Raw genomic sequence first — 21,845 nt, forward strand, 5'->3', positions numbered from 1 at the left:
TACTGTAGCATTTCTACAGTTTAACTACCACTTTTTTTACTAGACTACTGTAGCTAATGTTACCTGCAAATGCCAAATTTCTAAATGAATGTTAGCTAGCCCCTATTCTCTAGCGACATACAAAAAGTACATCTGTTCATGTCTACAACACCCCATTAAAGGCACTTCAATTTAAAAACATGGCAGACACGATCATAACTAGCAGTAGTCCACATTTACGCACAACTACATTGGAGACCCCCGTTTATCATCAAATATAATGGTGATTTTATGGGTGCAGTCTGTTTTATATGTTGTTCAATAAGAAAACTCATCTTGGTTATGGTTAGTATGCTTTCTTAGTACAATAGTCTGTGGCTATCGATGCTAGATATTTCACCAAATGGGTGTGTGGTCCAGTAGGTAATATTACACATCCTATCCGAAAGCTAGACTGCGTACAACAGATTACAAAATATCAGTTTGTTTTCCTGGCTCGTATCCTACAAAACTTGGCTATGTTTATTTACTTGCTTCTACATGAACGTTACTTAAACGACCATGACTCTGAACATAAATAAGTATGGTAGCTACAGTCATTTCATATATGAATATGCATGAATGGATTTATTCAACCAACCGTTTCCAGTGGACGTGTTTATTCTGAACAGATTTAATTTGATATTTCAAATAACTGTTTTTCCACTGTGAAACAATAACACATAATAGGCCTATGTTTCACTAATCTAGGCTATCAATAACATTAACAACAGTAGCCTATATACTAGGTGAATTGACACTCTGTATCAGGCACATCGGAATTCTGGAATTACTATGAGATTTTGCCTACTTTGATATAATGTTGCTGAATAAATTTGTTGGCGTCTTGATGCAAATCTCAATGTCAGGTTCATGTAATTTCGTTATCTGAATTTTCACTCGTGTTATGCCACCTAAATTCCAGCTCCTAGCGACCTAAAAATAAAAAATCATGTTAATCAACCTTTTAAATTAGCTGTTTTCCCCAGATATTTAAATATGCTTTGGCAATTGGATACGTGCACCTTCAATCAAATGATCAATTATCACATTTCCAAAAAAGACTCAATTGCACAACTGCTCCTTCAATTTTGCACAAATCTTAATGATCCTGTTGAAATGACACAATAAATCAAATCAAAGCCATCTCTCACAGAACTTTAAGCATCTCCTGTCGCAGTGCTATTAAACAACAAACATGACCAGTAATTAATGCGATTTGTCAGGAAGCTCTCTGTTAGGTAGCTAGTCACTCCACCTTGTCGGACCATGAGTTTTTAGAACTTGGACTTACCAAGTCCACTCGGCTGGACCAAACTGATAGGAACTATCTGTCTCCCCTCTGCCTTCATTTGCAGCCTTCTTAATTTAACCCCTTAGCGCACATGCCAAATCTGGCCAATCCTTGCCCATTTAGGGGGTACCCTATTTAAAGCTTTATAACTCCAGATGTGAACACCACAGAGAAAAATGGCTTAAATGAAGCAAGACATTTGTACTATTTACAACACTAGCTTAGATGACTTTATATTCATAATTTTGGAAGAAATAAAGTGCCACAAATGTAATTGTCTAGGCAAAAAATCAAAAATGAGATTTCAAGTAAGACAGTCATTTGTAAACCATTCCTCATCACTAGCTAGGTTAGAACCGGTTAGAGCAGCAACATTACAGAACCAGGCAAAATGTAAGCAACATAAATTAGGCTTTAGCGTGAGAGCATCTATTATCGGCAGGGTTCGCGCAATAGACAGCAAAACGTAAACATATTTGCAATTGTATATAAAATAGGAGAAATGTTGGTATAACAACCTGTTATTATGGAAAAAAATTGTTATGAAGAAAAAAATTTCCTCCTCTGGAGATTATTTTTTTTCTGTACTTTCACATTTTTTTCTGTGCCGGAAAATATCAGTAGTCGCTCAGCACTAGCTAAGGGGACATTTATCGACCGCCCGTAGAGATTAATGGAACTTGTCTTTACTTTGAAATGAAATTGTACAAGTGTCCCATCTTGTATATTTGAGGTTAATATAAGAAAAGGTGGTCCCTATCAGCATTTCTATCAATATTTAGTTGTAATACTCAAGTTGCAGGAATCAAAATAGTTGCTAGTGCTAATACTTGCATTTTAATAGGTATTGGCAGTCCAGTCCTCTCAAATAAATAGGAAATAAATACAACCCCTATTCCAAAAAAAATTGGGACATTATGGAAAATATTTGATGTTTTACCTTTAATTGTTTTTTGAAAATATACACTTATTGCAAATTTGATGACTGCAACACACTCCAAAAAAGTTGGGACAGTTGAGTATTTACCACGGTGTAACATCACCATTTATTTTAATAACACTTCTTAAGCGTTTGGGCACTGAAGATACCAGTTGGTTAAGTTTAGCAAGCAGAATTTCCCCCCATTCTTCCATTATGCAGGTCTTCAGCTGCAAGATTTTACAGGGCCTTTGTTGCTGTATTTTGTGCTTCATAATGCGCCACACATTCTCAATCGGAGACAGATAAGGACTGCAGGCAGGCCAATCTAGCAACCACAACCTCTGCTTACGCAGCCATGCACTTGTAATCCGGGCAGAATGTGGTTTGGCATTGTCCTGCTGGAAAATGCAGGGACGTCCCTGAAGAAGACGGCGTCTGGATGGCAGCACATGTTGCTCCTCAAATTTGTACATATGTTTCTGCATTAATAGTGCCCTCAAGTTACCTATGCCATGGGCACTGACACACACCCATACCATGTCCACTGGCTTTTGGACCTGACGCTGATAACAGCTTGGATGGTCCTTTTCCTCTTTGGCCCGGAAAACACAACGACTGTTTTGTCCAAAAACTATTTGAAATGTCGACTCGTCGGACCACAGAACACACTTCCACTGTGCTACTCTCCATCTCAGATTAGACCGAGCCCAAAGCAGTCAGCGGCGCTTCTGGACAGTGTTGATGTATGGCTTCTGCTTTGCATAGTAAAGCCTTAACTTGCATCTGTAGATGTAGCGGCGAATGTTGTTGACAGGCAAGGTTTACCGAAGTATTCCAGAACCCATGTCATGATATCCATTATAGACTAGGGTTGGGCCAATGTAAACATTTTCAAACCGGTTTGATATTAAGCCAAATACCGGACCGGTAATACCGAATTTTACCACTAGGTGTCGCACGTGACTCAGTCGCTCCCGAGTGGAACCAAAAGGGTCCAACTGCAGCACCTCAGACTTCCCTCCTCAGACCTCTTTCCTCAGGCCCCTCTCACGCAGGTTTTATCACCCCCCGCCTCTGAGTACTTTTATTATTTTCAGAAAACAGTATTATTGCCCCCCCCCCCACTTTTTAGTACTTTTATTGTCTTCAGAAAACTATTTAACCTGTTATAGATATGCTAACCAGGTCGCAAATTACATCCAACAATCAAATTAGCTAGCAACTTTCTCAAAAAATAGCTAGTTAGCTAGCTAGCTCGTTTCATGTAATCTCGTTAGCTCTGAGCTGCAAACCATTATTGGGTAAATCGGGTTTTATCGGAATTACAGGCGCCAATTTTGATCCGGGCTGCAAAAATGATCCGGGTGAGATAATGACATTATAAAACCATTGTGACATACTTAAAGTTTTGTTGCTACTTAAAGTTTTGTTGCAGCATCCGTTGCTAAGCCAACGCTGCCTGCTACATTCTTTGGGTTATTTTCCAGCCTGAAATGCGATTGTATTAGTAAATGGCTACACATGTCATCTAACTTGCAAGTAGTTGGCTATCTCCCTGGATATGAATGAAATGTTTTAACAGAAAATGATAATAAATGTGATTTTATCCACGGAAATGGATATACAAAAAGGCGAAATAAATGTTGTGGTCGCGATCGCACACAGCACTCAGCTGCAGAATTTTGAGGAATATGGGAGCATGCAGCTGAAATCCTCTACGGAAAGCAACCTCACAGAGATCTCATCTACGATCAGTAGGCAGTGTTGTGCTTCACTTCGGGGGCTTATTCTGCTCTTACAGTTCGTTTCCAGCCCAAACCACTGCAAAGAGAGTGGCACTAAATTGCGCACGGCCTGTCAATCTTTTTTTAAATTTTTTGCACTCAGACACTAGTGGCTCCGTTTATAAACAAACATAATATTATGTATATGTATTACTAATGCAATACAAGTTAGATTTAGTGCCGTCGGCACAAGTTGTTGATGTAGGCTACTTTTTAATTTGCCAGAACGTCTCATAATGACAAATGCCGGTTCAGTCGGTTCGCATAAAATCAAACCGGTTTAAGGTCATACACCGGACCGGACCGGCAAAACCGGAAACTGACCCAACCATATTACAGACGCATGACGACTTTTAAGACAGTGACGTCTGAAGGATCGGAGATCAGGCACATTCAGAAGTGGTTTTCGGCCTTGCCCTTTACGCACCGAGATTTGACTGGATTTCTTGAATCTTTTAATTATATTGTGCACTGTAGAGGGTGAAATGCCCAAAATCCTACCAATTTGACTTTGGGAAACGTCGTTCTGAAAGTGCTGGATTATTTGCTGACACATCTGTTGGCAAATTGGCGAGCCTCAACCCATCTTTGCACTTGAAGGACTAGGCCTTTCTTGGAGGCTCCTTATATACTATAACACGATTGCCTCACCTGTTTCACATCACCTTGTTATTTCAGCTTGCCACATCCTTATTAGTCCTAAACTGCCCCTGTTCACTTTTTTGGTACGTGTTGCAGGCATAAATTTTATAATAAACGTATATCTTCAAAAAACAATGAAGTTGATTAGGTAAAACATAAAATACCTTGTATTCAAACAAAAACAGTATAAAGACAAGTGAAAGTAACTTTACAAATGACTGCTTTCTGTTTTTATTTGCATTTCATTTACCGTCCCAACTTTTTTGTAATCGGGGTTGTATGATAGCATGTCAGATGGTCAATTCCCCCCCCCCCCCCCCTCGGGTGGTCGATAATAGGTGCTCTCACTCTGCTATCGCATAGTTAAACCTGAAGATCATTCAGTGTGTGTAATAACGTTGTAACACTCAATTACTGTACGCTACCATTTTACACCCATTCACACCTGAGTATCAGTACTTGTTACCCTTTGGCTGGCAGAGGGGTTTTGTGAAGAAAATGGCACAAAATGCCTGAGTCAATTTCTTTTTACTATTCTAACAATTATTATTCTTTCAATATTAACCTATCAATATTTTGTATTTAGAACCAACAACATTCACGGAGGCCTGCTGTATCATAATAATTCAGTGCAAGGCCCAGTTTTTACATACATCAAAGGTTTCATATGTATTAAAGCTACCTTGTCTCTGTCTGAAACAGTACAACTGCAATATGACATGTAGATTTAAAGAAACTCAAAGAAACGTTCAAGCAAACGTACAGAAACCAATAATATGTTCTGGTTAGATACTTATCCCAAGGTCTAAATTTAAGGAGTGCTGTCAATTCAAAATCCATCTTTAGAAGGAAAATAACATCTGACTTATTGTTACAAATTAGGTAATCAGATTACTGCAATCTACCACAAACTTTGGTAAACACATTTTAACTGTCCCAACAGAACAGAATCTTCTGCTACAAAAGAGAAATAGAATTAAAATAGAATGCTCAGATAAACAAGCATTCTTTTTTAATATAAATCACGTGATAGGTAAAGACATACATTTAAAATGTTGGACATAAACAGTTACATACTCACCCAAAAACTGCCGCAGGTGCAACCAACTTTACATGGGAAAAGAATAATACTGTGATCTACAGTCCAGTCCACATGCCCCTTCTCTATCACCATGAAACAGAACTTTGCCCTATCTCATGGAATCCAGTATCACTTACTGCTCTGCTATCTGAACTCAGACACATCCCAAGGCACAGGGCAATCATTTTAAAGAGCCATATACTTAAATACTCAAAGGCATTTTCAAGATTGAACTGAAACAGAAAATTCTGTTTTGTTTGCATGGCAGATGCACCTACAGTATGCATAGCTTTAACATTTACTAAAATATTTTTATCACAGGTAGGAAAGTCACCTGGACAATTTTCATCCAATTAATGAAAATTGAAAAAAGACTCTGGCTTTTCAATAATACTAAAACAACAAAACAATTATGGTTATTATTAAAATAAGAATGAATAAATAAAACATGAGGGGACTTTTCCCTGGGCTTAGCTCTTGGCATTTCAGGGCCGAGTAAAATGGTATGAGTGGATGTTGTTCCGTTTAAGTTGCCTCAAGAATTTAATGGCTTTTGGGATGTTGGCCTAATTCTGCCCTGCAAGCATTGTTCAATGTTTTCCTACATGCATGGAGGAATTTTTTATTTATTTATTTTTTTTTCAGAAGTCTGTATGCAGGGTTTCAGTTGAGAGTCATAGTTCACAAGATCTTGCTTTGTAAGCAGATCCCACTTCATTTCCATACAGTGCAGTTGGTTCAACTACTGATTTGTCTGACTGATTTTAATATAGCAAATTATTACTGAGAGGTATCTATGTAGGGGTCCAAGCACTGCAGGTGCTGGAATCTAATAAAAATGTATTTATATAGCACATTTCGCAAATAATTGTCACAATACGCTTCACAGATAACCCTGGCCTAACCCCCCACAGGAGCAAGCCTAAGGTAACAGTGGCAAAGAAAAACTCCCTGGTCACAGAGGAAGAAACCTTGGAAGGAATCAGACTAAAGGGGGGAACCCATCCTCTTCAGGTTGAAATTACCAATACGGTAAGTCCGTCAGTCACCTTGATCAAGTTAATTGCAGCTAAGTTGTCATATTCCTCTCGTTTCCCTCATGTATATTGTTTTTTCTCCGCACATCTTTGTACTCTTCCCGCAGAGTAGGTGTGCCCGCTGTGACAGCCCTCCAATCTCCAGTTCCCAGCTGATTCCCCTCACCTGTTCACTCAGCATTCTGCACCCTTTTTCTCTAATTCTCCCAGTATATATTCTCGGTTCACCCGCTGACCTTCGCCAGATCGTACTCCGTGTCTCCTCGGCTCCTGTTCGTAAAACATTATTTTGTTTAGCACTCTTTCAAAATTTTCTCCCAGCCTGTAGCTAGCTCGCCTGCCTGCTTTCCTGTTCCTATTCTGTGTTCGTTCTTCCTCTTGTTAACCACTGTCCGTCTTCAGTTTCCCCAGCTCTCCCAGCCTTTGTGCTCGTCCCTTGTCCCGTCTCCTTGTCTGTAGTTTTACCCCCCCACCCAGCCTGGCAGATCCAGCTCGCCTTTCGCTGGCCTCCCAGTCCAGTTCCATCCTGCCAGTCCAGTCCAGTCCGACCCTGCCAGTCCAGCCCAGCCCAGCCCAGTCCCCGTGGGACTGACGCCTCCTCCGCCGCAACTTCCCATCCAGCCAAGTCCCGTGCCAGCTCTTCGCCGTTACCCGCCCCGCGTCAGCATCTGGCTCCGTTCCAGTCTCCCTGTCTGCGTCAGCCCGAACCAGCATCGCCATCCGCACTACTCCTGTCTGGCTCTTTGGCTTTCTTAAATAAACCTCTCAGTTTACATTCCCAGAAATACCTGTGTCTGAGTCCTGCATTTGGGTCCACCTGAACAGTACCTCACAACATAAGTGACAAACCTAAGGTGGCGCTGTCACGCCAAATTTGATCCGGCTGCAAAAATGATCCAGGTGATGTAATGACATTGTAAAACAGCTGTTATAGCCATTGTGACATACTTAAAGTTTCATTACAGCATCTGTTGCTATGTTGACGCTGCCAGCCTTACTACATTCTGTGGCAATAAAGATTCTAAGACAACTCAGCAATTTCTCTGGTTTAATGGGTTATTTTCCAGGCTGAAATGTGATTGTATTAGTAAACGGCAGGACATGTCTTCTAACTTGCAAGTAGTTTTGTACAGATGCTCTAATATATACAACTAAACAAGATTTCTTGCTAAGTGTTGTACTTTCATCGATCAGAATGGACACTTTGGGTCTTGTACACTTGATGCATGCCATCAGGGCTTGTTTCATTTCTTTTGAAATGAAATGGACAATATCTGTGCATGTAACATTGCTATGAAGAACTCTTCCCGTATTAAGTCCATTAACACGTTGTAAGTCTATGAGAGCAGGGTGGTCGGTGTATGGGCGATTGTTTTTTGCAACATAATATGCCGTTCTGAAAACCTTTTCAGTGGTGCTTAGTAGTTCCTGCTGTGCTCTAAGAAAACTGGCATCTAACGGGTTTTCTGCTTGTTTTTGACAAATTGACTCAGTATGCTCAGTATCTCCCTGAGTATGAATTCAATGTTTTTAACAGAAAATAATAAAAATAAATGCGATTTTATCCACGAAAATAGCTATACAAAAAGGCAAAATGTCATGGTTGCGATCGAAATCGTAGACGTCAGAAGGAAATGTCACTGACAAAAAATAAAATAAAAAAGTTGGCTCTTAATGCAGTGGTTTGGGCTGGAAACGAGCTGTACGAGTGGAATAAGCACCTGAAGTGACGCAAAACACTGCCTACTGATCGTAGGTAAGATCGCTTTCCGTAGAGGATTTCAGCTGCATGCTCCCATATTGCTAAAAATTCTGTAGCGGTGGCTACCTGTAAGTGCATACCGGCGGATGAGTGCTGTGTGCGTTGTGTTGATCGTAGCGTAGCGCTGGCTAGCGGAGCAGCTAACTAATTCGTGAGACGTGAGATTGAACTGCTGTGCCCATTGATATACTTTTGGACTGGGAAGGCTTCCATAGGCGTAGAGAGAGGGGGTGGTGCAAAGTGTGAGAGGAGGAGAAGAAGAAAAAAGGCGTGGGAGTCAGAGAGAGGAGTGGTAGGCAGGCTACGAGTGGTTTGCTGCCTAGCTTGCTTGCAAAATGTTGGAAATATTCTTTGAATTTTTAATTTATTTTATTTTTCTTTGGTTGATTGTAGACTGTTAAATCAGTATAATAGATCAAGGGAAGGCGAGATTGTTCAGCTCTATGGCAGGTGCCAAGAGTGGGAAGGGGGTTTTGGGGGAAGGAGAATGGCAGACTGTAGCTAGTTTGAAAGAAGGACAAAAGTCTGGCAAGAAGAGAACAGCGTCTAGTGAAAGGCCCGGTAATTCAAGCGTAAAAGATGGGGCTAAAATAAGAAAGACTGGAGATATTGAAGAGTTTAAAATTCTGTTTAAAATGAAAGATCAGAAAGAAGGGTCTGTGGGATTTAGATCTTTGAATCCTTTAACACTGACTGAAAATTTGGAACGAATGATAAGCAATGGGTTTTACGCAAGAATCCTGGCAAATGGGTTACTAATGGTTTTTTGCAAAGATATAGATCAGCTTGAAGCGGCCAAGAAAGTAGGGAAACTGGGCAAGGTAAAGGTGGAGACTATTACTCCTAGAGGAAAACCAGGAGTTAATTGCAAATGGACAAGAATTTAAAAGATTTGTGGCTGCTTTTAATGATAAACCAGAAATTATTTGTGTTCTTGGTTAAAACCATGCTTAGACTTTGTAATACTAGGATATGAGAGTTTGAGGAAAGATAGATATAATAGGTCGGGAGGGGGATGTGCTACATTTATTAAAAGAGGTATTCCATATAAAATAATCGATTTTAATACCAACCTTGAGTGTGTTGATGTTGAAGTATGGAGTTCATTAGGCCAAATAACAGTTATAATTTTCTATAAACCTATGTAATCAACTGTTATTAGCTGAATTGGGGGAAGTTATGGATAAAGTAAGGTCTCCAGTTATATGGGTTGGGGATTTTAATGCGCATAACCCTTTAGGGGGTAGTAAGGATAAAGATAGCAATGGAACTGTCATTGAGGATTTTTTGGATAGATATGACTTGGTCGTAATAAATGATGGGAGGTCAACTCAGTTTCATATTGGGGGGAATAGTACGAGCTGCATAGACCAAACTATGGCATCAGCAAATCTGACCAGGATAGGGCATTGGAATGTGTTAGACAAAAACACTGTGGGTAGTGATCATTTTCCTATTTTAAGTAGGTTTGGTAGGGTGCTAATTACTGAAGGAATTAAACAACCTAGTAGATTTAACTTTTCTAAGGCTTGTTGGAGGATTTCAAGGTGAAGACTCTAGCTTCAGTAGGAGAGGTAGATAGCGAGAGTTCCATTGATTATTGGAATGAATCTGTAAGCTCAATGATTTACAAGGTAGCACTAAATACTATTCCTTTGAAGGAGAGTCCTAAGGCCCAAATAATCGTTCCATGGTGGAATAGACAATGCGATATAGCTGTAAGGAACAGAAACAAAGCTTTTTGGAAACTGAGGAAATTTCCAATGCAGTGTTATGCTGTTGAGTACAAAAGGTTGCAAGCAGAGGCGAGGAAAGTTATTAAAGAAGAGAAATTGCTGGAGGAGATATTGTGGTACACTATGTCCTGATTCCTCAGTGAGCCCGTTGTGGTCTACTGTGTGGAGAATGTCTGGGGTATATATGAGGCCATCAATGCCAATTTTGCTTGAGGATGAAGCTGAGGCAGTCACTAGCAAAGAATGTGTGTAAAAGCATTTCAGCAAGTGCATAGTTTAGAGAGTCTAGGAGACGATAGGATCAGGAGGAGAGCTGAGATGTTGGAAAAGGAGAAGTGGAAATTAGTAAGGAGTATAGAAAGTCATGAACCTATCAATGTATTTTTTACTTTGAAAGAACTAAGAGATGCAATACAAGCTGGGGCAAACACAACTCCTGGAAGGGATGGGTCGTGCTATGTAATGTTCAAGCATCTTCACGACATTGTGCTAGAGGAGATTCTAGCCATGTTTAATGTAATCTGGGAAGAAGGTAAATTGCCAGAGGAATGGAAACACACAGTTATAATCCCAGTATTAAAACCTGGTAAGGATCCATCAAGCCAAAACTCTTATTGTCCAACAGCTTTAACGTCTGTGATTTGTAAAATTATGGAACGAATGGTAACTAATAGGTTAGTTTACTTCCTAGAAAAAAGTGCATTTTTTGTCAAATACCAGAATGGTTTTAGAAATGGCAGATCAACAATGGAATCTATAGCTGTGTTAGATCTGGACACCAGAAAGGTGATTGACAATAGAGAAGCAGTGGTAAGTGTATTTTTTGACATTGAAAAGGCATATGACTCAAGCCGGAAAGAGGGATTATTGATTAAATTGTATGGAGCAGGAATTACCCAGAGGAAAAATCTTTTGCTCAGGATAGTCTTTTCTTTAACTCTTGAGAAAGTAGTAAGATCTCAATTGTACATCTTTTTGAGATCACTTCAATCTGAATTGTTGCTCCTAAAACCCCCTTAGGAGAAAAGATGAGATAATGAGAGGATGAATTTGAGACTTCAGTAAGACGAATGGATATTGAATTGAGATGCGGTTGTTTCTCATGAGGTCACTATGAGAAAACTGAGACATATTTGAGAAGAATCATGAGATCCTAGGAGTCATAGCTGAGTTTTCTTTGAGCTCTTTCTCTGATCTCATGGTCCCATGTTCAGGAAACCTAAATTAGACGTATTTAAGATAATTTAGAGATCTCTTGTTTTGATCAGAGTAAGACATAAATGAGATTATATGTGGTTGTTTCTCCTGAGTTGAATTTGAGAAGTAGGAGAAAAAGCCTTTGGTCTCACCTTAGTATTAAAAATAGCTCATTTGTGTCTAGGAGAAATGAAAGAAACAACTATGAGATCTCTTCTTGGATTTTGCTTTCCTATGGGTAGAGGCAGAATGTTCAATTGGACCCAAGATTTTCTTAATGGAAGAACAATACAAGTGACGGTTGGGGGATGAAGTTCGAGAGTAACTGTCATAGACAATGGCACTCCTCAATGGAGTGTGATAAGCCCAGTTTTATTCAACATTATGATCAATGATATATTTCAGGATTTAGATAATGGATTTGGTCCATCCCTTTTTACAGATGATGGCGCCCTCTGGAGGAGAGGCAGAAATATTGAATTTCTTTTAAAACAAACTCAAAAGGCTTAAAACTTAGTTGTAGGTTTGGCAGACAAGTGGGGCTTTAAAATATCTTCCTCTAAGTCCAAATACATGATATTTGGTTTTAAGAAAAATATGCCTGTTCTTAGGTTGTTTATGTATGGTTCACCATTAGAAAGAGTTAGAGAATTCAAATTTCTTGGAATATGTATTATGATGTATTGTTTTTGGATCTGCTGCTAAATCAGCTCTGGATAAGCTGGATACTGTTCAGACAAAGGCATTAAGAATGTGCTGTGGGGCTTTTAGTACTACACCAATTCCTGCTTTATTAACCTCCTAAGGCACAAGCCAAATCTTGTCAATCCTTGCCCATTTAGGGGGTACCCTATTTAAAGCTTTATAACTCCAGATGTGAACACCACAAAGACTTGAAAAATGGCTTAAAAGAAGCAAGACATTTGTACAATTTACAATACTGACGCAGATTAGTTTATATTTATAATTTTGGAAGAAATAAAGTGCCACAAATGCAATTGTTTTGACAAAAAAACAAAAATAAATTTGCACTTTTTAAGTTTGCAATGAAATACTGAGAGATTGAATATATGCAGGAGGTTAAACTATACATGTGCTAGGTCAAAAACTTCTTGACCACAAGTTCATAAAATCTAAGGGTGGATATGTAGAACTACTATAGATGTATGAAGCAAAAACTAAGCAGTGTACCCAGCATCTCCAAATCTATCCAAAATGTCTAAATTATGCATTGCTGTAAATCATAACATATCCATGTATTTCACTACAAATCAACTGTTTTGACTCAAGAAAATCACTGTTGCATAATTTTCAAATGGGAATTACAAGCTTTCAGTCAGTACAGTGGTCTAAAATAGCTAGGTGTCCAGAAACATATCCAAAATCTCTCCAAAATTGAATAAAATGCTTTTTGTCCATTATAAAGCATATAAATGAGCCCCTTATGAGGGTTTAAGATGAAACATTGCTATCAGATTAAAAAAATAATGCAAAAATATTGTCACACAATGCGGTACAGTACCTAAATGTGTAATAATTAACTCGTGTGTATTTCTATACTCTGTACTCTCGTATGTTTTCTTGTATTGGGATGAGACAACATGAAAACAATTTTCACCCGTCCACCACGTTTTGGCAATGTTCCAGCTCTGACGTCATCACTGTTGCATGCTTCACAAAAACTATTACACTTCCATCTAACGCTTACATTACAGTGTGAAATATTTACATTATATAACACCACTAACCTATTTAAAGATACTCAATTTCAAAAATAACGTATATAACCGAAATATTTTGAGTGGTAATACTTACATAGCAATTATGAAATCTCCTTTATGTTCAGTAGATGGAGACAGAGACAGTATCAATGATATTGTTCTATTCGCTTCTGTTTTGCTCCAGAAAACGATGTCAGCTAGGTCTATCAGCAAACATATGGCTTAGCTATGTTAAGGAGTCCTCAATAATAATTGTATTTTCCAAGAAATTACGAAATATCCTTGAACACGTTTCGTTAGGTGCATCGTATTTGTCTGCTAACAGAGTGAACGCGTAAGTGAATGCGATGCTAAGAATATTTTCTGTTATGCTGACCTATAAAACGCTATTCCAAAAGCAGAATTAGACATGTTATACATCGTTAGAAAGCTTATACTCTCGCCTACTGAATAAATGAATTGTAAATCAAGTCAGACTGTACTAAAAAGGGCGACGACGCCGTAAACAACAGGTGTGGTGTTACGCACAGCTATTTTGGAAGGTACCCAGGCATCACACATGAGCGTACATTTCCCAAACGGATTGTCCAAGACAATATATGACCACTCAGTCTCAAAAGGGACATCTCTATGCATAAAACCAAGGGTAAGGTTGTATATTTATTCAATAGTTAGTCCCAGATATTGACTGTAGAATGACATGGTATCATTTTTAAAAACTTTTTCTTATTTATTTCGTTATTCAGTGAGCAACGTTTTCACTGCTGTATTGGCATATCTTAGGGCTATTGTCGGGTTTATCTTGTTGCTATGACGGAACATGATTTTTGAGTGGTGAAAGAATATTTTTATGAATGCCCAGATAGACGATGTTGTCCATTATCTCATTTTCTCGTGGGGGGGGGGGGTGTAGGTGCAGATGAGACTGCAGGGAGGAGGTGCATGTTAAATGAAGACCAGAGCGACAATGGTGGCGCGGCGAAACTCCGTATTCGCCATGGTTGTGGTGTATCATCTACTAATGAAACTAAAAGCGTTTCTGTTTTTAACTCATACTTTGGCTGCAATAGCACTGAATGTCTGAGTTCAGTAATCTCAGCATGCCGGCGTGCCGACCACTAGGGGCTTTGCGCTAAACAAATAACTTTATTAAAGAATATTTAACATTATTATATTATTATTATTATTAACATTACTAACATTGTCAACCAATTTTAGAAATGAACACTGAGAAAATAGTTCCAGTGGGCAGCGAGAAACACTAGATGTGCTAGAGTGCTAGGAGTGCCCATGTGTCAGTGTTAAAAAAAAAAAAAAATTGGTCCTACTATATCGGCCACGTCCTCCTTGACTATCGATACCCATATGGTCCAAAAATGCATGGCCGCTTATTCCGCTCTTACAGCTTGTCTCCAGCCCAAACCACTGCAAAGAGAGCAAACTTTTTTATTTTATTTTTTTGTCAGTGATATTTCCTTCTGATGTCTACGATGGCGATTGCAACCACAACATTTATTTTTCCTTTTTGTATAGCTATTTTCGTGGATAAAATCACATTTATTTTATTATTTTCTGTTAAAAACTTTGAATTCATATTCAGGGAGATGCCAACTACTTGCAAGTTAGATGGCATGTGTAACCCTTTACTAATACGATCACATTTCAGCCTGGAAAACAACCCATTAAACCGGAGAAATTGCTGAGTTGTCTTAGAATGTTTATCGCCACAGAATGTAGCAAGGCTGGCAGCGTCGAAATAGCAATGGATGCTGTAACAAAACTTTAAGTACGTCACAATGGTTTTAGAATGTCATTACGTTACCTAGATCATTTTTGCAGCCTGAAACAAATTTGGCATGACAGCGCCACAGATGATGGGTGGGGTCGGTTGGTGATGGTGGGGAGCGGCAGGTGGTGATGCTAGTGGGCAGGGTGGAGGCAGCGAGGAAAGAGGGGCCAGACCGCAGTGGTGGGGAAGTCCAGAAAACAACATTCTCACGATTTTGGGAAAGAGCCCCGCCGGCAGCATGGGTAGAACCTGCAGTAGAACAACAGGGAGTGCAATAAAGTAATGGGCATAAATTGGGGATTACAAAGTGGCCCAGCCAGGAGTAATCTACAGCTGCATAGCTACTAGGACAGGGATAGAGAGATGCATCTCCACGCCAGCATGCCGACCATTAGGGGGCTTGCACAGAGGGGTTAAATACTCAAAGGCACGCTTCTCTTTTCTCAAGTCCAACTGCCTTTAATTTAAGCAGATAATCGTTTGTTTTACTCCTGGTTTTGCAGTTTCCTATACTAAAGGCAGCCATGTGGCAGCATGTTTTGCCACTCAGTCCCGACTGAGGGGGCGTATTCCAGTGGGAAAGTGACGTCAATGCATACCCTCTATACTTTTTAGTTCTAGTCAAGATGCAAGCTTCTGCATTCTGCACAAGATGGAGGTACTTTAGCATGGAGGTGCTTTTAGCAAGCCAGATAGCAGGGCATTACAGTAATTTAGCCTAGATGTAATAAAAAAGCATAAATCAATTTCTCCGCATCCCCTACTGATTGGAAGTGCCTCATTATGTTCCTTAACAGAAAGAAAGCAACGGATATGTTTTATGTGTGTGTGGTTAATCTGGATCAATGGTAAAATAAAGGTCTTTCACAGCCGTATTTGGAACAACCAAACAGCCATGACAATTTAGAGTAAGAGAACACATTCTAGAAACTAAAGCCTAACATTTGGGTTTTATTTGAGTCTAAGAAAAAATTAGAATGCATCGAAACCTTTGTATCTACAATACAAGCCTTTAACCATGAAAGCGGTAGTGCTTCACCAGGTTTCACTGAATTATATATCTGCGTATCATCCGGATAGTTGTGAATCTCTACACCATATGCCCGGATAATATTTACAAGGAGTAGCATATATGTTACCGGATGGTGAATTGACCATTTTTAACTGCACGGACCCAGATAAAGCCTCTTGGCACCATAAATCAGTACCTTTCGTCATTAACAAAGTAATTTGCGATGCTGACTCGATTTTCTTTTTCTTAACAATGAGGGGAGGGTCTGAATTTTGAGTGGCATGCAACTTTAGCTATTCGGATGCAGTCTATGATGCTTCAACTATGTCAACAAAACATGCCCAGAATTTCGCGTCGGGGAAGCAATGGACGCCAATAGACTTCTTGCTACTTGTTTGTAAAAGCCTGTGAGTTTTTTCCATTTTTAATTCGTTTTGAAACGGCTCTAAAGATGCGTTTGAAGAGACACGTGGATGCTAAAAAAGCTCTTGAAGCTATTATTACACACATAGAGCGAGATTGCTGTTCTGCAAAAGAGTGGAATTTTTTTGCAGAACCGAGGATGAATAATTACTTTTCTTTGACATGGATCCATTTGAAGACAATATCGGGTGAGTTCGTTTAGTCTTTGAATCCGTCATTATGCTGAGAAATTGCTAAACCATTTTTATTGATAGTATTTGCGTTTCTCTGCAAACACTTGCAACAACACGCTGGTATAATAAAACGATGATGGTAAATATATATATATTCGTGCCATTGCTACCAGAATGCAACAAACTTTCTTGTGTATACAGCTGCAGTTTCTCGCTACAATTACCCAAAATCTGCCGCAGGTGCAACCAACTTTACATGGGAAAAGAATAAGGGCACGGTCACACATGCACCAAATTAACATTGGCGAATATTCGCCTCCCGTTCACTTCCATTCTTTGTGAGCGAAGGGGCGAATAAAACATTCCAATAATAGCTTCCAGCGGCAAAGAAAATTCGCATCTTCGCTTCGCGTGGAGTTCAACTTTGGTGAACTTTGACCGGCGAATTCGCAGCCTCAACCAATAGCAAAGAAGTGTGTGTGGTTGAACCAAGCGGCCAAAACCAGACTTCGTTTTTGAAGCTCATTTCCTGGTGTTGTAGTTCCTGGTTGCTCACTAGCGCCACTACGGATGGCTCCAGTATAGGTGTTTTCATATCCGGTTTCCATGTAAGTCTACGGTACAAATGCGATCAAAATACAAAGTCAATAATTTTTTCTCACAAGAACAAATAGTCATAATAGGTGTATTTTATTGGTCTTATGACTGTCCATGGGTCGATTTCATGATTTATTGCGTCATTTGGGCACAGTGCCAATATTTGTTCTGGACCAATGAGGTACAGCTTGCGTCACTTCCGGATTACTGCGGAGGACTGAGCTATAGTAGGGGCTACAGTCTATGGTCACTGGGGTGGGCGGTGGCGTCTCTTGGCCTTGACATTGCGGCGCCGGCTACGGTCCGCCTGTGCTAAGTCTGAAAATGCAAGCATCCCATTTCGTGGTGATTTAATTATGGCGTGTGCTATTTACAGCTGCACTAGACGACCATAAAATAATCCTCCTCTTAAGTTTTTCGGTAGCCGAGTCATTTTTACTATTTCCTTTAGCCTACTTAACCAAATAATTAGTTGGCAGAAAGCGTAATCAGCTTGCTATATTTGGTAGTCCAGTAGTAGCCTATGCTAAAACAGTTCGCAACTTCGGCTACCAAGCCATTTGACTAGCTAGCTAACCTTAACCGCAAACATTCAATCTGTCAGACGTGTTTGGCGGCTTGTCAGTCGTGTACATTCCGTAAATGTCTACCTGGGCCATGCTTCAAGCATGTGACAAAGCTACTATAATCCCGATTTTGGGATAAACACTTTTTCAGTTTCACGAAGCGAATTAAGAGTCTCAAGGTTCATTTGCTGAAATCACACACACAGAATTTAACGAAATTAACCATCTTGGCATTTAGAAAGGAATATGTTTTTAGCATTTAAGAGACCGACAAGCTAGGCATTTAAGACAGTGGTTCTCAGAATCGGTTCTGGGGGCTCCTTGCGTATATTGGCTTTTCTCCATTGGTTTTGATGATTTACAAGAAAAAAACGATAGCCTAATAATAATTAGAAATTCAACGTAGGCTACATTATTTTTGTCTTCATGCACCATGTGGAAAACTTGCTGTACAAAGTGCGTTGTCATATTTACACGCCTGCAGATCAGTTATTAAAATACTTGGTAGATTTGTTAATAACCGCTGACAGTGTTAATTTTTATTCGGTAGAAAGTGATTTGCGAACGATCGGTCAGCTAGCGTCACCCAGCAAGTGAACACCACAAACGGCGATGGAGTAGCTAGTAGTAGCAGTTACTGGCTCATTAACTGACTGGCGAAAACCTACGACGATAACTTGCTCGGTTAACAGCAGATCTACCAGACAGTTATACGAAAATTAGCCTAGTCAAATCACCAGTAGCCTACACATCTCCGATTGATTGACCATCAGTGTAGTCAATGTTCTTCCCCTGTGGTTCATATTGCTAATGCGTGAGCTAACCACGGATAGCCTACCTAGCTCACTGGCAAGCTGATATGCTAGTTAAGCATATTCGTTTTGCTGAGAAACATGAATTGAAGATAACTGAACATAGCCTAATTGTATTTTTAATGTCATACATATAACGTGATTACATGACAGTACAGTCACGGATGGAAATTAAACTCCGTAAACATCTGATAATATATTTTAAAACATAACGGCAGACAGTCAGCTAGCCTCGTTCAGGTTGATGGGCTTTTCCGCACCGGACTGTCAATCAAATTGTAAAAATCACAGAGCGGCTTTTAAACTCTGTGGTTTTGGCTCCAACTCCAAAATGGCCGCGCCCGCCATTGAGCTTCAAAACGTATTTTCGGAGACCCACGGAGAGTCAATGGGTGACGTCACAGTAGCTTTGTCCATATTTTTTACAGTCTCTGGGTTGAACCCACTTGGCTGTAATTAGCTGTAGTTTTTTTAGTGAACCGATCGTGTGTGACCAACAATCACAACCACTCAAATGGACTACAAACCAGCAAACTGATTTCCGTGTCCGTCACATCTTGCACTGCCCACATTCAGCACGACAAGATACAAATTTCGCCTCGGCAGGCGATGGTCATTCCCCTGCATTTGCACGTGTGACTGCGCCATAATACTGTGATCTACAGTCCAGTCCACATGCCCCTTCTCTATCACCATGAAACAGAACTTTGCCCCCTCTCATGAAATCCAGTATCACTTACTGCTCTGCTATCTGAACTCAGACACATCCCAAGGCACAGGGAAATCATTTTAAAGAGCCATATACTTAACCCCTTAGCGCACATGCTAAATCTTGCCAATCCTTGCCCATTTCGGGGGTACCCTATTTAAAGCCGTATAACTCCAGATGTGAACACCACAGAGACTTGACAAATATCTTAAATGAAGCAAGACATTTGTACAATTTACAATACTAATGCAGATTAGTTTATATGCATAATTTTAGAAGAAATAAAGTGCCAAAAATGAAACTGTCTAGAAAAAAAAGAAAAAATGAATTAGCACACTTTTAGTTTGCAATGAAATACTGAGAGATTGCATATGTACAGCAGGTTAAACTATACATGTGCTGGATCAAAAACTTCTTGACCACAAGTTCATAAAATCTAAGGGTGGATATGTAGAACTACTATAGATTTATGAAGCAAAAACTAAGCAGTGTACCCAGCGTCTACAAATCTTTTTTTTTTGTGAGTCAAGCTCATTTATTCAACTACATACATGCTTGCATATACACGGTAAAATGTTCATTGTTAAATCAACTATTACAGAGTACATATGGTCCCTGTTGGACTTAGAGTTGATTTTTAAAATTTTTTAATTTTTATTTTTTATTTTTATTTATTTAAGTAAACAAAGACAAACAAAACAAAAGGGCAGAGGAGGTAACAAAGTCATAAAATAAAATGACCTAATCAAACCAGAACAAAACAGAAAAAGAGGAAAGAAAACCAATAATCAAACAAAGAAGAGAAAGAGAGAAAGAAAAGAAAAAAAGGAATATATATATATATATATATAGAGGTCATCAATGCTATTAGCATGCGTACCCGCCAGACCGCCCCCCTCCCCCACACACACCCGACAACCCCTTGTAAGAGGGAAGTCAAACTGGGACCCAGAAAAGGCTGGCATTTGAATGAACCTGCAGGCTGAGACTCATCACTGGACTTCAAAGAACCGAGAGCCGTGTGGTAAAACAATAAGTTACTTGGACTTCCTATGGATGAGCAGGCCATTGGGCCTCTGGAATGTTGCCATCTGGACACAACTAATGTCTAAATGTCTGGCCAAATGGTGGGGCAACTGCACAGGACAGTACCACAGTGCCCTTATGTGGGCCCCTCTGCCATTACACTTTTTATTTCTTTTCTGGATCTGGACTTTAAACCATCTGTTTATCCTATTTACAAACCCCGGAAAACCATACAAACCATGCACATGTTTTCATTGTATTATTGTATTATGCCTTATGTTATAATAACATGGATTGCATGTAAAATGGTTAAACAAAAGGGTATTTTCATGACAACTGCTTCCATAATATTACATCCACTTGACATGTTTGGTATGGATGTATTCAAGATAATTCAAGCAATTGAATGAAATATGTTTCATACCAAATAGAATTTGAAAAAACATAGTTTTAGAAACTCAGGGAAAAACTACCACAATGGAATGTCCTCTCTGGTAATCATCTCCTTTTCCCAATTTCCCCACTAATTGTTTTAACAACCGCCTCCAAATGGTGGGGGCCGGAATTCCAGATTTGACTCGGCCAGGTTAATTTATGGCAATGTCGCCTAGACCAAACGCGGGATTTGGCTTAAAAGGAAGGGAGACAAAGCAATCGAGGAAGATCGTAAATGACTTCCCCACGTTGCACATAATCTGTGCTCTGTGTGTAGATATACAAGGAAGATCGTAATCGACTTCCCGCATTGCACATACTCTGTGCTCTGTGTGTAGCTAGACAAGGAAGACCGTAACCGACTTCCCACACTGCACAGACTGTGTGCTTTTGTGTGTAGCTAAACAGGCTGGGTAAGAACTTTTTACTCTGTATTTATGTTTTTAAACCTTATAATTGATTTTGAATTTGAAGCTAATGACCTACCTGCCTGTTAAATAAATTCTTCTTATTTTTAACTTGCGTGGTCTTCATGACTCTAATCCATTTTATCTTCTTTTCAGCTGAAATTCCGATTAAATACTCAGGGGGACAATTATGACTCGGACCTACTGATCAGGGGTCTAGTACAGCGAACGTCTTTAGTGGGGTTTTCAAGTTAGATAGGCGACCACGATCTGCCCGCTAACGGGATTGGTGGTATTGGTTCTGGTGTTTTGGCTTAAGAGGACCCATGGGCGTTATACGCCGGTTCTTGCCAAATTCGCCTTAAGGAGCCCGATAGATACACACTGTCCTGGGCTCATAACTATCGATGCACTATCCATGCAAGGAAGGCATGTATTATGGTGGTCAGCCTCCTACCCTCTGGATTCTTCACCGAACTGAGATTTAACAATAGTGCTAAACCCAGGAGCATATATTGAGGAATGATGGCACAAGATAAAGTTCCACATATAGTTAAACCCAAATTTTAAATTATCATTTAATATGGTTAAGATTAAGATTATCACAAGGGTAAAACCTAATAACTGTTACGCTTTCTTGCTGTGGTCATGGATATATTTGATGTGTTGTTCCGCGCATTTGTGAATATTCTGATGCTCGCA

At 39.6% G+C, this 21,845-nt stretch overlaps 1 long non-coding RNA gene across 1 annotated transcript in view; it reads right to left on the minus strand.

Annotated features, from left to right (window-relative positions):
- Positions 1 to 5,827, minus strand: part of LOC135263712 (uncharacterized) — a 42,039-nt gene extending 36,212 nt beyond the window's left edge. Inside the window, exon 1 of the long non-coding RNA XR_010332526.1 lies at positions 5,742 to 5,827. This is a non-coding gene — a long non-coding RNA (uncharacterized LOC135263712). The remainder of the gene's footprint in view (positions 1 to 5,741) is intronic.
- Between the last annotated feature and the right edge of the window lie 16,018 nt (positions 5,828 to 21,845).

This window comes from Anguilla rostrata, chromosome 9 (genome assembly GCF_018555375.3).
Source record: "Anguilla rostrata isolate EN2019 chromosome 9, ASM1855537v3, whole genome shotgun sequence".
In the NCBI taxonomy this organism is placed as follows: Eukaryota; Metazoa; Chordata; class Actinopteri; order Anguilliformes; family Anguillidae; genus Anguilla; species Anguilla rostrata.